Source organism: Myotis brandtii, unplaced genomic scaffold (genome assembly GCF_000412655.1).
Source record: "Myotis brandtii unplaced genomic scaffold, ASM41265v1 scaffold186, whole genome shotgun sequence".
Classification (NCBI taxonomy): domain Eukaryota; kingdom Metazoa; phylum Chordata; class Mammalia; order Chiroptera; family Vespertilionidae; genus Myotis; species Myotis brandtii.
Window position 1 is genome coordinate 4,090,122 of NW_005356905.1, and position 14,155 is coordinate 4,104,276.

The following is a 14,155-nucleotide window of genomic DNA, read 5'->3' on the forward strand; positions in this document are numbered from 1 at the left end:
GCTTCAGTTCCCATTGCAAGAACATCAATCAAGAAGCATTTCAAGGATGCTGGGGTTCCCTCACAAATTTATTTCTCAAAGTATTCATAAATAGTATGTCTTTGTAACCTCCCAGTGTGGGTAAGTCTTAAATGACAAAGACGCTTTAACAATACAATATTCCTAAGCCTTTGATTTTCTTTCTGTATAATTACCCAAGTCTTGGACACTTCCAGTTTGCTCATGGTGAGACATTTTTGGGTGCATGTTTTAGCCAACAAATCAAGCAAACATTTAGAGATCTTTCTAATTCTTAAGCTGCAATGTTAAGTTCAGAATTTCTGCTTTGAGAGTCATGTTTATAAATTCAGTCTGATCCTTGTTAATTCCATGATTACCCCACTTAATTTGCCTCCATTCCCACACCTGTCCCCCAGATTTCTGACTGTATGAATTAGAAAACTCAAATAATTCTTTTGGAGTATAGCACATCTCACAGATCATACTTTTTACCTCACTCTTAGTGGCGTGCTGGGACTTGAGTCTAGCTAAAGGGCTAAAAGCAAAGTAGAGTGGCAGGGTAGGTCCTGAAGAGAATGAGCATTGGTTTGCATGGCAACTGCCTCAGGGGAGGCCATTCTAGTTTCCTCAGGCAATGCACCATTTTTTAGGTGGAGGTAGAAAATGCAGTAGCACTGTGGAGAGGTCAGTATCTCTGGAGGCAGGAGGAATGTTGCTGCCACTGGGGATTGGGAGGCCACTTCTACTTAAATTTGGAAGGTCATTTCTGAAGACTAATTCCACCTGGAGTGGGGAGGCTTCTTCACAGGCAAAGAAGACTCATCAGAATTCAAGGGCTCCATAGCCCTGTCTTAATCAGAGTCTTTCCACAAGTTCCCATTCCAACTTACAGAATCCCATTATTTCCTAATCCTAATCAATGTCCTCACATTAACATTGGACACCATGCAAAACTAGGAGTTCTCTTATTTAGCCAGTGTCAGGATGAGCCTCCATGTTTGATTTTCAGCAGTTTGCAGCCCTATTGTTACAGGAGATAAGGCTCACCTTCTGCACACACATAAAAGCTATTATGTCATTTATGCTAAGTTTGAGCTGAGAACTTGAGTCCCTGAGCACATCCTTTTCTTTTTCCAGTTTGTATAGGGGGCATTGGAGCTACCAACCAAAGTTGTTAGATTAATTAGTTTTCAAAAACTATTTAAAGTAGCATATACACAGTCACCTAGCTCCTTGTTTCTCTTAAGTAGTTGGTTAGGAGTATCTAGTGCAGATAATTAGTATATCTCTACAAATATTTCATAGCATGGACTAGCAGTGCTCTTTCTTTACTAGAAATAGAATCCTTAGGGTCTCTAAATCTAATGAGATTAGAGAGCCAAACATAGACACCTCAGAACCAATTCTGAGAATTTAGCCTTAAAAATTGTTTCTCTTGATCTACTCTGAATACAAAACCTCTATTAGTCAGAGTTCTCTGCTAAAAGAGAAGCAGTTTTATACACACACTCACATACACATACAGGAATTGGCTCCATGACTTCCCTCAAATACCAAAATTTGAAGATGCTCAAGTCTCTTACATACTAGTAAAATGGGATAATATGTACATGTAATCTATAGATATCCTCCCATATACTTTAAATCATCTCTAATTTACTTATAAAACCTAATATAATGCAAATGCTATATAAATAGTTGTTATACTATATTGTTTAGAAAATTAGAAAAAAAGTCTGTACATTTTCAGTACAGATGCAACTACTGTAAGTCTAACTACACGGTACACAACAACAACAACATTACATATTTAAAAATGTTTTTGATCATAGGTGATTGCATCCATGGATACAGAACCCACGGATATGGAACCCACAGATATGAATGGCTGATTGTATATTTACTAGTAGCCTGGTGCACGAAATTCATACACATTAAAAGGGAATTAATTAGAGAAACATAATTTGGACTCACTATCTAATATCAATAATATCTGAACATGAGACAGTCTGAGTTTCTGAAATTCAATGATATGAATTTTAGCTATTACTTTGCCAGATAAATGGAATTTGCAGATGTCATTTAAAAGAGCATTAAGCTTAATATTAAAAACTCTGGCTACCAAGTCAGGTCTATTTTCAACTTTTTGCCAGTGTTGTCAATTGTTTGCAATATCTGCCCATTTGGGGTTGCATGTCATGGTTACGAATAAATTGGGCTTGCCATACTTCAATACAATTGTCATAGTATCCTGATATCGCTGCTGCATATTTCTGGGACTACCCTCAGAAGATGATGGAAGTATTATCATTTTATCAACTGGCACATTGTCATTTTCAGATCTAGATTTGAGATAATCCATCAAACCACTATATTTTTTAACTCTCAACTTAGATTGGTTTGCTTTGATAAAATTGATCTGATTGGCCTCTATTTTTGAATATGAATCCATGATAAACAGTTGAGTTAATTTTCCTGCATTTAAAATAGAATTGAACGTGTCCCTCACAGAGAGATGAAATCCATAATACTGCATTTGTGTGACTCGTGTCCTTACATTTTGTCTAGTATTATTGTCAGTTACACTGTTGTCTCTGAGTCTTAATGCAATATCTGTTCCCCAGCCTTTTTCACCATGTGGAAAAAGAATAGGATATGTCATTGCATCTAATGTAGGAAACAGGATATTGATTTGTTTCATTTTAATGGCATTTGGATTCTTGGGAACTGGTTTACAATGAATGAACAAGTCCCTTTCAAAAGGAGGTTCTCCATCTTCGTTTCTGAATATGACAGCAACCTCGGTTACATGGGGAGAATTATATCTACCTAGGTCACTGTTACGATTGTATTTAATTGCCATTGTTATTTCTGTGGGAGCAATCCCTTTTGCTGCTGCTTCAGTTTGGGCTTCCTTTTCTACCTCATGTAGCATCTTGTATGATTTTGTTAATTCATGTATTTCATGCATGAGGTTGTTGATGTTGATCATGAGTCTTTCTGAGCAGCCCTGGTTTTCTGGCATTGCTAATCTTTTACTTGTAGCTTCGGCTGTATCCAAAATAGAGAGTTGAGCAAACTTCTGAGAAACACATCTGAAGGATGTAAAGTTCCAGTATGGTAATAAACTTGTCCGTGTATTCTAAAACAGTATGGCCCATATCCTGAAGGCAATGCAATATTAGCACCCATGGAAGCAAAAGCAAAAGAACTATTTATGGAACAAATATTTTCCAAGAAATTTTTACTGTCAGAATCCTCGTTTGTCATTAATCTTTTTAAATATGCCGGGTAATCTGGAAAATGTATATCATTTGGACAGACTTTCCCTTTGCTACAACATCGAGTAAATTTCCCATCGACTGTTCTCTAGACATATTCTGTCGTTGCCACCGCCTTCTTTAAATTTCAAAGGCACGTTGGTCTTTAGACATTTTCTGTCGATAACACCGGTTCTTTTCAGCATCAGAGAGACGTTTTTCCAGTAGCTGCTCAGATACATCCTGTCGCAGGTGCCACCTTCTTTCAAGATCAGACGCACGCTGCTCTGCAGACACTTTCTGTCGATAAGGCCAGCATCTTTCGGCTGCAGAGCTACGTTGTATCAACAGTTTTTCTTTAGACATAGTCTCACCTCTTTACTGTCATGGTCTGAAATGCAGGTGAATGAGAGTCCTGGCTGTCAGGCCGCTGAGAGCTGTCTGACCAAAGGCTGATTCTGGCTGATTCTGTGGGGGTGAGACTTCCTCCTCCCTGCTGTCAGTTTCCACAGCTGTGATGAGGAAGCTGGGGTGCCAGAGGGAGCCACGCCCTCCAAGCCACCCTCTCTCTCTCTCTCGCTCTGCTCTACGTCCAGCGGTCTCCTGCTCTGCCAAGTCCTCCAAACCTCCCGCTCTCCACCCGCTCCTCTCCTGCTCTGCTCTCCTCTGGCAAGGTCCTGGGAGCCCCCGGGCATGGCTTGGCACTGCAGGCCTCACCTCCCGGGCCGGCAATGGTCCCGGGAGCCCGTGGCCACAGCCGCCATTGCCTCCTGGGGTGCTTGACACCTGCGGATGCATATTAACTGCCATCTTTGTTGGGTTAATTTGCATAGTCACTCTGTTCAGCTGGTGAGCGTGGCTGGTGGGCGTGGCTTGAGCATAGCAGAGCGACAGTTAATTTGCATGTTTCTCTTTTATTGTATAGGATAAATATAAGTAAAGGGACTTATTATAAGGAACTGGCTCACATAATTATGTAGGCTGAGTAGTGCCATGACCTGCAGTCTGCAAGCTGAAGACTAGAAAGTCATGGTGTAAGTACAAGTACAAAGGTCTGAGAATCTGCCAAGTCAATAATGAAGATTCTAGGTTGTGACGACCTTAGAATCAGGAATACCAAGGGAAGGAGAAGATGTCTCTTTCAAGCAATCAGGCAAGAAGAGCTGAATTCTTTCCTCTGCCTTTTTTTTTTCCCTCACATTCAGGCCTTCAAAGGATTGGAAGATGACTATTCACTTCTTGGGGGAAAATGCTTTACTGAGTCCACCAATTCAGAAGCTAATTTCATCCAGAAATACCCTCACAGACCCACCCAGAAATAAATTTACCAAAATATCTAGGCACCTAAGATCCATTCAAGTTGACACATAAAATTAACCATTATAGATACCAATCAAATCATTGAGGCACAACACCCACAAACTCATTGGAACACAATTACAGCCCATAGGCCCCACCTCGAATATCATCATATTGGGATTTAAGTCTTTAAAATCATGATGGGGGGGGGATTGACCCCAAACATTCAGTTAAAAGTATGTGTCATCAGATGGACATTAGGAAGTATATTTATATTGAATTCTGAGCAGAATAACTGGAAGAAAGTATCTGCCTTAGGGTAGTGATAATGATGATGAATATGTATAGATATATTCAGCAAAGGTAGGAGTTAGATTTTTATGATTCTTGGCAATTAATTGCATTTGGGAGAAGATAGAATTAAATAAGACCCAAGTGTATGGTGCTGAAGGCATATTGCAAGGCATCATGAATAAAATATTACAGGTTATTAAATTCCTTCACTTTTGCCCATGCTTCTTTCCTAAAAGTTATGAGAGCCTGTGAGTGGGTTGTCTTTATGCTGAATGCTACAGCTCTACCACTTGTTTATTTTCTGAACTTTAATTCTGTTTTGCATCTATATATGTTAACATACTAAACAATATTTAAGATAACAAGCAACCAAAAAAAAGTCTCAATTTTCTTCCAGAAGAGACCATTTAGCAAGAAATAGCAGATCAAAGGAAAACATGCAATGAGACAGAAAGTGTAATAGAAGTACCCATAGCTTTTTGAATTTAATTATTTTTCAATATCTCCCCCACAGAGAAAAAATGTAGACTTTGTTATCAGGGATCAACCATATTTTCAAAAGAAGTATTTTCAAGACAAAACAGGACACTAAAATTATTGAGAACCTACTTTTTGCAGAACCATATCATTTCAATCATATGTGGGATATCAAACTGAAACTCATAGACAGAATGGTAGTTACCAGAGAGAAGGGGGTATTAAAGGGTAAAGGGGATCAACTATATGGTGACAGAAGATGATTTGACTTTATGTGGTTGGCACACAATGCAACATATGGGCCATGTATCATAGAAATGTACACTTAAAACCTATATAATCTTACTCACCAATATAACCCCAATAAGTTAATAAAATAAAAATATATGTACTAAAAAGAATTTTAAAAACAATGTTGATAGAGTTTTCATTTATGTAAATAATCCAAATCCCGGGGAAGAAACATATTAAAATTCAAATGTAACTTTGCCTCTTTTTATTAAACACTTACCAGAGGGTAAGTCTCTCAGAAGTAATATGAAAAATACAATTTTAAGTTTTAATTCCCTCAGGTATCAAAATTTACCTACTAACTAAAAGAATTTCTGTCTCTACATCTAAAAGTTTAGAATATAGGCAATGAAATCATTAAGACAAAAAGCAATGACAAAGCCTCAGGAAAACTTTTCTAAGTATATAGCTGCAGGCTAATGCTAGTTAAACTAATTATAATAATCTTTAAGAAGTCAAGTTCTATGAAATAGAACTTCTTTCCTTTGAATATTATGAAATAATATCCTCTTTGGCATAATTTGATATATTTAGGTTATATTAAGTTGCTTACTATAAAATTTTATCAGTCATTATCATAGTTATCAATTTAAATACATCAATATTAAAAGAAAAATTATTAAAATAACAGTAGAATTTTATCTTAAATTATTTAATGTATCAAAATATATTTGTTCTTTTAAAGTCATGTTTTTTAATAACAGCATATGTACCTTTTTTATATTTGACAACTTATATTTTTATTAGACTCAGTCTGCTAAGTAAAATGAGTAAGACAATATTTTAAAAATTATTGTACAATTTAAGTCTTATAAATTTAATTTCATAAAAAAATAGGTGTATGCTTATATTGGCTAACCAAAAATGCTATGTTTCATCTGTGGTCTAAAATATTTTATAAAGTTATAGTTATAGCACTAAAGTAATACATCACTTTTTTTTACATATTTTATAGCAAAAAGTTTATGTTCTTAATCAAAAATATCCACAGACCAATTCAGAATTTAAAAAATAATTGTAAAAAATAAATCTAAGACAACACTTCTTTATTTATTGATTTGAGAGAGAAAGAGAGGGAGAGACAGACAGAAATATTAATTTGTTGTTCCACCAATGCATTCATTGGTTGATTCTTGAATTCAGAATCCAAAGCTTCATCTTGGGGTATCATGTCAATTCACCAACCAACTGAGTTACCAGTCCAGGGTTAAAAAACACTTGTGACTCCACATTTATTTTTTCTTCCTTACATACAGAACTTCTGTTCACACCACAGCTCTTGCAGCTATAAAGTCACTTGATGTTAGCCAGGTACCATTTTATTACCTAAAATTTGTTTACATTAAAATGTTACAGTTTACCACTATTAAATCCATAAAATATTTATATAGTACAGCATATTGAGCCTTAGACACTTAAGCAATTAAACCACATAGAAATAGGACCAGATTCCCATTCTACATGTTCAGAATCTGGTGTTTGACTATATGCTCATTCAAAAAGCAGTTACTTTGGAGGACACTGAACGTGATGATCTGGAAGCACATTGTGAAGTTGCCTTTCTCATGTACCACCTCATTTTTCTCCAATGTGGTCTCGTAATTCTAGAATGGCAGGACTAGTTTATACAAAATGAAGACAGACAATAAGACATTTACTCTGTGGTGCTATCTTACTCAAACTATGCATGCATTGTGAAATTGAACACAACCAGTCCTAAAAACTTGTCACCATCATCCTGGCTTTTCAGTTTGGGTGATCCATCAATCCTGAACCCCACTCTTATTTCTTTCACAATTATGTTAGGATCAAAGACAACCTGGACAACGACCAATGGCTATAGATACCTATGGAAATAATTTTAAGATATAATTCATAGAACTGCTGTCTTTTCATCCTTTGAAACCCATGCTCTTCTCTGTTCTCCTTGAGGCTTTAATGCAATTACAGGATTCTATTTATTTTCACAAAAATACAAGAATTTCCTTCGGAATAGCCCAAATCAGGAACATTCACACCACTGCATACTTGAAGTAAGAAAAGAAACAGACGTGCCAACATAAATTGAACCTTTTTGTTCAAAAAGTGCTCTGTTAGGGCCGACTGTGGGATTCTGCTGTTCTTCATCAGTGGTCGGCAAACTGCAGCTCGGCAAACCGCAGCTTGCGAGCCACATGCGGCTCTTTGGCTCCTTGAGTGTGGCTCTTCCACAAAATTCCGGCTCTTCCACAAAATCCCGACTTCTCTGCATGGGCCACGAAGTTTCAATCGCACTGTACCTGCGCGCCCCCACGTGGTATTTTGTGGAAGAGCCACACTCAAGGGGCCAAAGAGCCCCATGTGGCTCGGGAGCCGCGGTTTGCCAACCACAGTTCTAAATCATACCACTTTAGAAACTTCTAAAGGTCTTCAATGTACTCTTTATAGGAATTTGGATCCAACACAACGTATATTCCAATGCAGTCACTGGTTTTGGAAAAAAAACACCACAAGTCCTGGACTAGGAATCTGGTCACAATAACTCGGGTCCTGATGGTCCAGGGTCTGAAGCATAGCCCACATTGTGAATGCAAAGTCTGCAGCCAGGAATCCGTGAAAGACTAGGAAGAAGAGTAAAATCAAATTCCAGCTTTTGGCGGCGCACCCAGGGGCTCTCTGGTGGTCCACAGGTAGATGAAGAGCTCCCACTAGGCCAGGCTCCGGTTGAAGGGCTCCTCGTGGTGTGTGTGTGGGGGGGGGGGGGGGGGAGTGGCCACCAGGGGGAGGCAGCTAGGACAGAGGTGCTTCCTGGGTTGGCTCAAGCAGTGCAGCCCTGGGACAATGGCAGAGGCTGGATGGCCAATTGCGGAGGATGTCTCCCTGCAGAGCTGCGCTCTAGCAACTCCAGATGTATCTTTTAAGGCGGATCTATATGCCAGGCGCTCCAATCAAATGACACCATACATTAGGTAGTGATTTATCATCTCAGAGTTGATGGAAATAAGTTCCGGATTAATTATTTTTCTTTAAGTAAAAAAGTAGTTAATGACTGAGCTGGAATTGAAACCATTTTCTGACTCCAAAGCAGGTGTTATTTACTAGTACTTGATAACAATACCATGTTGTTAGTTATGATTCTCCTTTTTTATTCATTCAACAAATTATCTTTTGAGCACCATTAAGGCCAACCACTGTATTAAGCACTAGGAAAATATCTGTGGAAAAACAGAAACTCTTGCCCTCTTAAGAATGACAATCTGCATTTGAGTTATGACAGTATGAAATCATGTGATTAGTAAGTATTAAAGAGCATTCTTTGATAAAGCTTTAACAACTTCCTGAACCACAGGCTTTAAAAATCCATGTATAAATATCTAGAACCTATATCTGAGCTAATGCTATTACCACATTTACAATTCTATTTCAGTAATTTCCAAAATTTAGCTTTAAAATTGTTTATACTTTTAATTAGCAATAATTTTAAATCCTAACCAATATATTCTAAAATGTTATTTTTTGTATAAAAATATTTGGTAAACAATATTGATACTACTATTATCTATTCACACTTATCGACAACCTTGAAATCTATAACTTCTTTACATAACCTTAAAGATAAAGTACAGAGTCAGAATGATGCCTACTTATGACAAAAGTAATATTTTACCTAAAGTAGTGGTTCTCAACCTTCCTAATGCCGCGACCCTTTAATATGCTGGGTACTAGTATGTGGGCGTATCTGCATGTGGGCGGACCCGCCTGGAGACGGATAGAGGAGCCGTGTCTCGGTTCCTAAGACCATCGAAAATAAGTGTTTTCTGATGGTCTTAGGCGACCCCTGTGAAAGGGTCGTTTAACCCCCAAAGGGGTCCGACCCACAGGTTGAGAACCGCTGAAAGGGACTTAAAATAGTTGTAGAGACAACAACACATTATGAAGAAAAAAAAACACAAAAAAACAAACACTTCCAAAGCACTAGGAACCTAGATTAATGCCTAGTTTTCTCTTCATTTTCTTAACACTAAGTAAAAATAAACACTGTTTCCCCATCATACTGAAGAGGGTAATCAAATACACTTCAAAGAATTCTGGCATCTCTTTTGCTTTGTTCTCAGTGACACTGACAGCAGCTGCTATGTAAACCGGATAAATAACCTTGGACTTCAGACAGGAGGCTGGAAGAACACATCCCTTGGGTTGCTACATTTGTTGGCTTCCTGACTGATTATCTGCTACACTGAAGAGACCTCTTTAATCATTGATGTTCCTGTGAGGGGTTTGTTCTTCAGCAGCATCATAAATGCAAATAGAACTGAAACTCAAAGACTTGCACATCCACTTCTGTGGATCTCAAAGCCCCGTAGAATATTAGATAGTTAATGAAATCTGTATTTTTTGGATCCTTGAGTAGCATATTCTTTAAAGTTTGTGAAGATATGCCCAGAGACAATAATACCTAACTGTTGGGAATAGAGGCAATAGGCTCAAATTACTACATAAATAGAATTTTCACAACCACGTATATGCTAAAACTTTTAAAAGCTCATTTTAATTTTACAAGATGGGAACATTTTTGTAAAATAGGTAATACTTTCTGAAAGTCTAAAAAGAATATTAGCATACTATAAACTGTTTAATATGGATGTATGAATATTAATCACTATGTAAAATGTAACTAGTTTATTAAACATATTGGTCTCCATATGCAAGTCATGAAGCAATTTTATTTCTTTCTTCAGTCTCTTTAAACTTACTCATTAGCCTGGTTTTGTGTGCTTCTGGGATAAATTCATGGGTAGGTCCTTGGGTATTTCCAAGCCTCAAAATCATTTTATTTAATGAGATGAAATGATGAGTTAGTATAATAATCAAAACTCTGCACCTCAAATACATTAAAGCTTCTCTCCTTCCACTGAATGCTGCTTCAGGTCTGGAACGTCGGCACTTGATGGGAAGAAAATGTCAGCTTATTTTTTCCTTTGTCGATTCCTCCCTGGCTGCTTAGCACCATCTCTGATCCCACGGCCCCTCATCAAGGGTTCAATCAGAAGAGAGGTGATTCAGGGTGAGGACTCCGAATTCTATTTTGATCTGCTGTTGGCCCTTTTGCAAGATGACAGACATTTGGTGCTGACTTTTTTCTTGAAATAATTTGTCTGTATTTTTCAGAGAATCCCTCCTCCTACCCTGCCAAGTTCCACTGCCACTACTTTGGTATCGGGGTCTGTAGCTGACCTTTATGCCACACCCCACCCTGATTCCACTTAGGACCTAATAGGATACTTGTTTAGTTTTTTCAATCATAGTCCACTTGGATGAGGTCTTTTCAGAACTTGATAAATCCTCTTGCAGCCCACATCTGTCCCAAAGAGAGCATGTACCATTTGCTTTGCCACTTGTGTTCTGCCACTTCAAGCCAATAATGAGATTCTTTTCCCATTACATTTTTTAGATGGGCTGCAGACTCACTTCTGTGGCCTGTAAAACCTGACGTTAGGGAGCTCTGCTTGTGGTTCTCATGAAACCCTTCTCATTTGCTTTAAGTTGAGGATGAGAATTACCATAGCAGCCCAATGATTTTTGCCGATGTAATTCTGCTCGTCTCTGCAATTTTCTACTCACCCCTTACATATCCTCAAGTGGATGTTGGGCTCAGGGTTCAGAAGCATTTGTCAGCGCCTCTTCTGCAAGATCCTGTACATCCTCTAGCTGAGCATACTCCCTTGGAATTTGAGTTCTTGCCTGAACCTCTTCCAATAGGTGCTATTTTGTTTTGATTTGTTGCTGACTTCCTCACGAGAGGGTCACAAACAGCAGCAGCACCACCACCAAGTTTGCTGTGTTCTGATCCAAGCAAGGCCACTTTTATGCCATTTTCAGAGGAGGATACTGGTATAGAATGTTTGTGCACCCCCTCCCCCAAATTTATATACTAAAGCCCTAGCCCCTAAGATGACAACATTTGGAAGTGGGGCCTTTGGACGTAGTTAAGGTGAGATTAGTTAGGGTAAGACCCTCTTAATGTCTTAATAAGAGGAAGATGCAGATCTTTCTCTCTCCCCTCCTGTGCGCATACCAAAGGAGTGTCATGGGAGGAAAGAGCCAGAAAGAGGCCATCTGCTAGACAGAAAGAGCCCTCACCAGCCCCAGAGCATCTTGATCCTAGATTTTCCAACCTCCAGAACCCTGTGAAATACATTTCTATTGTTTCAGCCACCCAGTCTATGGACTTTTACAAGCAGCCCAAGTGGACTAAGAAAGATACAGGTTTAAAACTCAGAAACTTGTCATAATGTCACAGCTAAGCATTCAAGTCAGGATTCAAACTTGAAGCTGTATGAAGGCATCTCCTTCCCTTATGTTTCATAATTATCTGCTTCTCCCATAATTGTATTCATCCCTTCACTAAATATTCCCAGTGTCTCTAAATTGGGCTGAGATTTATTCCCATTGCCTGCCACTAGCAGTATCCTGTTCATCCTTTTGGTTTGCATTTAAGTGCTCGCTGTTTCAGTCAGCCAATGTGCATAACAATTTGTGTATTTTATATACATATATGTAAATTTTATTTCTTTATTATTTTTTAAAAATATATTTGTATTTATTTCAGAGAGGAAAGGAGAGGGATAGGGAGATAGAAACATCAATGATGAGAGAGAATCATCCATGGGCTGCCTCCTGCATCCCCCCCCCCCCCCCCCCCCCAGTTGGGGATCAGGCTAGCAACCTGGGCATGTGCCCTGACCTCTTGGTTCAAAGGTGGATGCTCAACCACTGAACAACACTGGCCAGGCTGTACATTTTATTTTTACCTATAGCATGTTAAAATAATGCCAATTGCTCTAGTTTCTAAATTGCTAACACCTAGAGCCCTGACATTGTTGTGTATATATTCCTTTGAAAGTGAAACACATGTCTGGATCTTTTCTGTTAGCCACATGCATAGACTTGAAAATATCTACTTATTACCTACTTTGACTTTTCAGAGGTCTTCAAGAAATCATGATGTTTTAGGGCAATTTGTGTTGAATGATGTTTGATAAGCTATGTGAAGATTTACATTTTTGATAAAGCATGCAGGTAAGACAAAAGCCAGAAATAGAATGTACTATAATTCTATAAATCCTTATAGACTTTTTCACTGTTGTTTTTTTTTTTCCATTTGAGAAGTCCTCTCTCTAAAGGAATAAAAGGACTGAAGCAGCACAAGCCAATTGTTAGTATTATTGTTTAACAATGCTGTATAGAAAAATCCATTCAAACTCCACGGGTCCAATTAAATGACTGACATGCTTTCTTATTTGATTACAAACCATTTAAATCGCTGTTAAATGATTTTTTAAAATATATTTTATTGATATTTTACAGAGAGGAAGGGAGAGAGATAGAGAGTTAGAAACATCGATGAGAGAGAAACATCAATCAGCAGCCTCCTACACACCCCCTACTGGGGATGTACCTGCAACCAAGGTACATGCCCTTGACTGGAATCGAACCTGGGACCCTTCAGTCCGCAGGCTGACGCTTTATCCACTGAGCCAAACCAGCTAGGGCTATTAAATGATTTTAATATTCTATGTAGGGTCTGAAAAAGTCAAGTATATCAATATTTCTGTCCTTTAAAGATGATGTCTACTTGGCATTTATCGAAGTATATGAGAAAGAACAACAGAAATGTTAAAAAGGCTGATATTAGATTATCACAAAACTTATTCTAATTAAAATATTCCTCTGAAGATTTTAGAGAAGTGTTACACTTTAGAATATGTAATATATTTTAATTTTCTTTGATCATACTTATTTTTAACTGACTGAAAAGAAAATATATTTACTAGTCACCCAAGGTTACTAATCAGATCAATTTCATTTTGAAAACAAAACTGATATAGATTCTTACTCTATAAAAAGAGTTGAACTAAATCACTCAACTTCATTTTCTTTTTTTTCTTTTTCTTTTTTTTTAATTAAATCTTTATTGTTCAGATTACATTTGTTCCTCTTTTTTTCCCCCCCATAACTCCCCTCCTCCAAGTTCCCACCCCACCCTCCGCCCTCACTCCCCACCCACTGTCCTCATCCATAGGTGCACGATTTTTGTCCAGTCTCTTCCCGCATCTCCCACTCCCCTCCCCCCCCCCAAGAATAGTCAGTCCATTCCCTTTCTATGTCCCTGATTCATTATAATCATCAGTTCATTCTGTACATCAGATTATTTATTCACTTGATTCTTAGATTCACTTGTTGATAGATGCATGTTTGTTGTTCACAATTTGTATCTTTACCTTTTTCTTCTTCCTCTTCTTAAAGGATACCTTTCAGCATTTCGTATAATACTGGTTTAGTGGTGATGAACTCCTTTAGCTTTTCCTTATCTGTGAAGCTCTTTATCTGACCTTCAATTCTGAATGATAGCTTTGCTGGATAAAGTAATCTTGGTTGTAGGTTCTTGCTATTCATCACTTTGAATATTTCTTGCCACTCCCTTCTGGCCTGCAAAGTTTCTGTTGAGAAATCAGCTGACAGTCGTATGGGTACTCCCTTATAGGTAACTGACT

At 38.0% G+C, this 14,155-nt stretch overlaps 1 pseudogene; it reads right to left on the reverse strand.

Annotated features, from left to right (window-relative positions):
- Nucleotides 1-7,494: 7,494 nt before the first annotated feature.
- LOC102254084 overlaps nt 7,495-14,155 on the reverse strand; it is an 11,418-nt pseudogene continuing 4,757 nt past the window's right edge.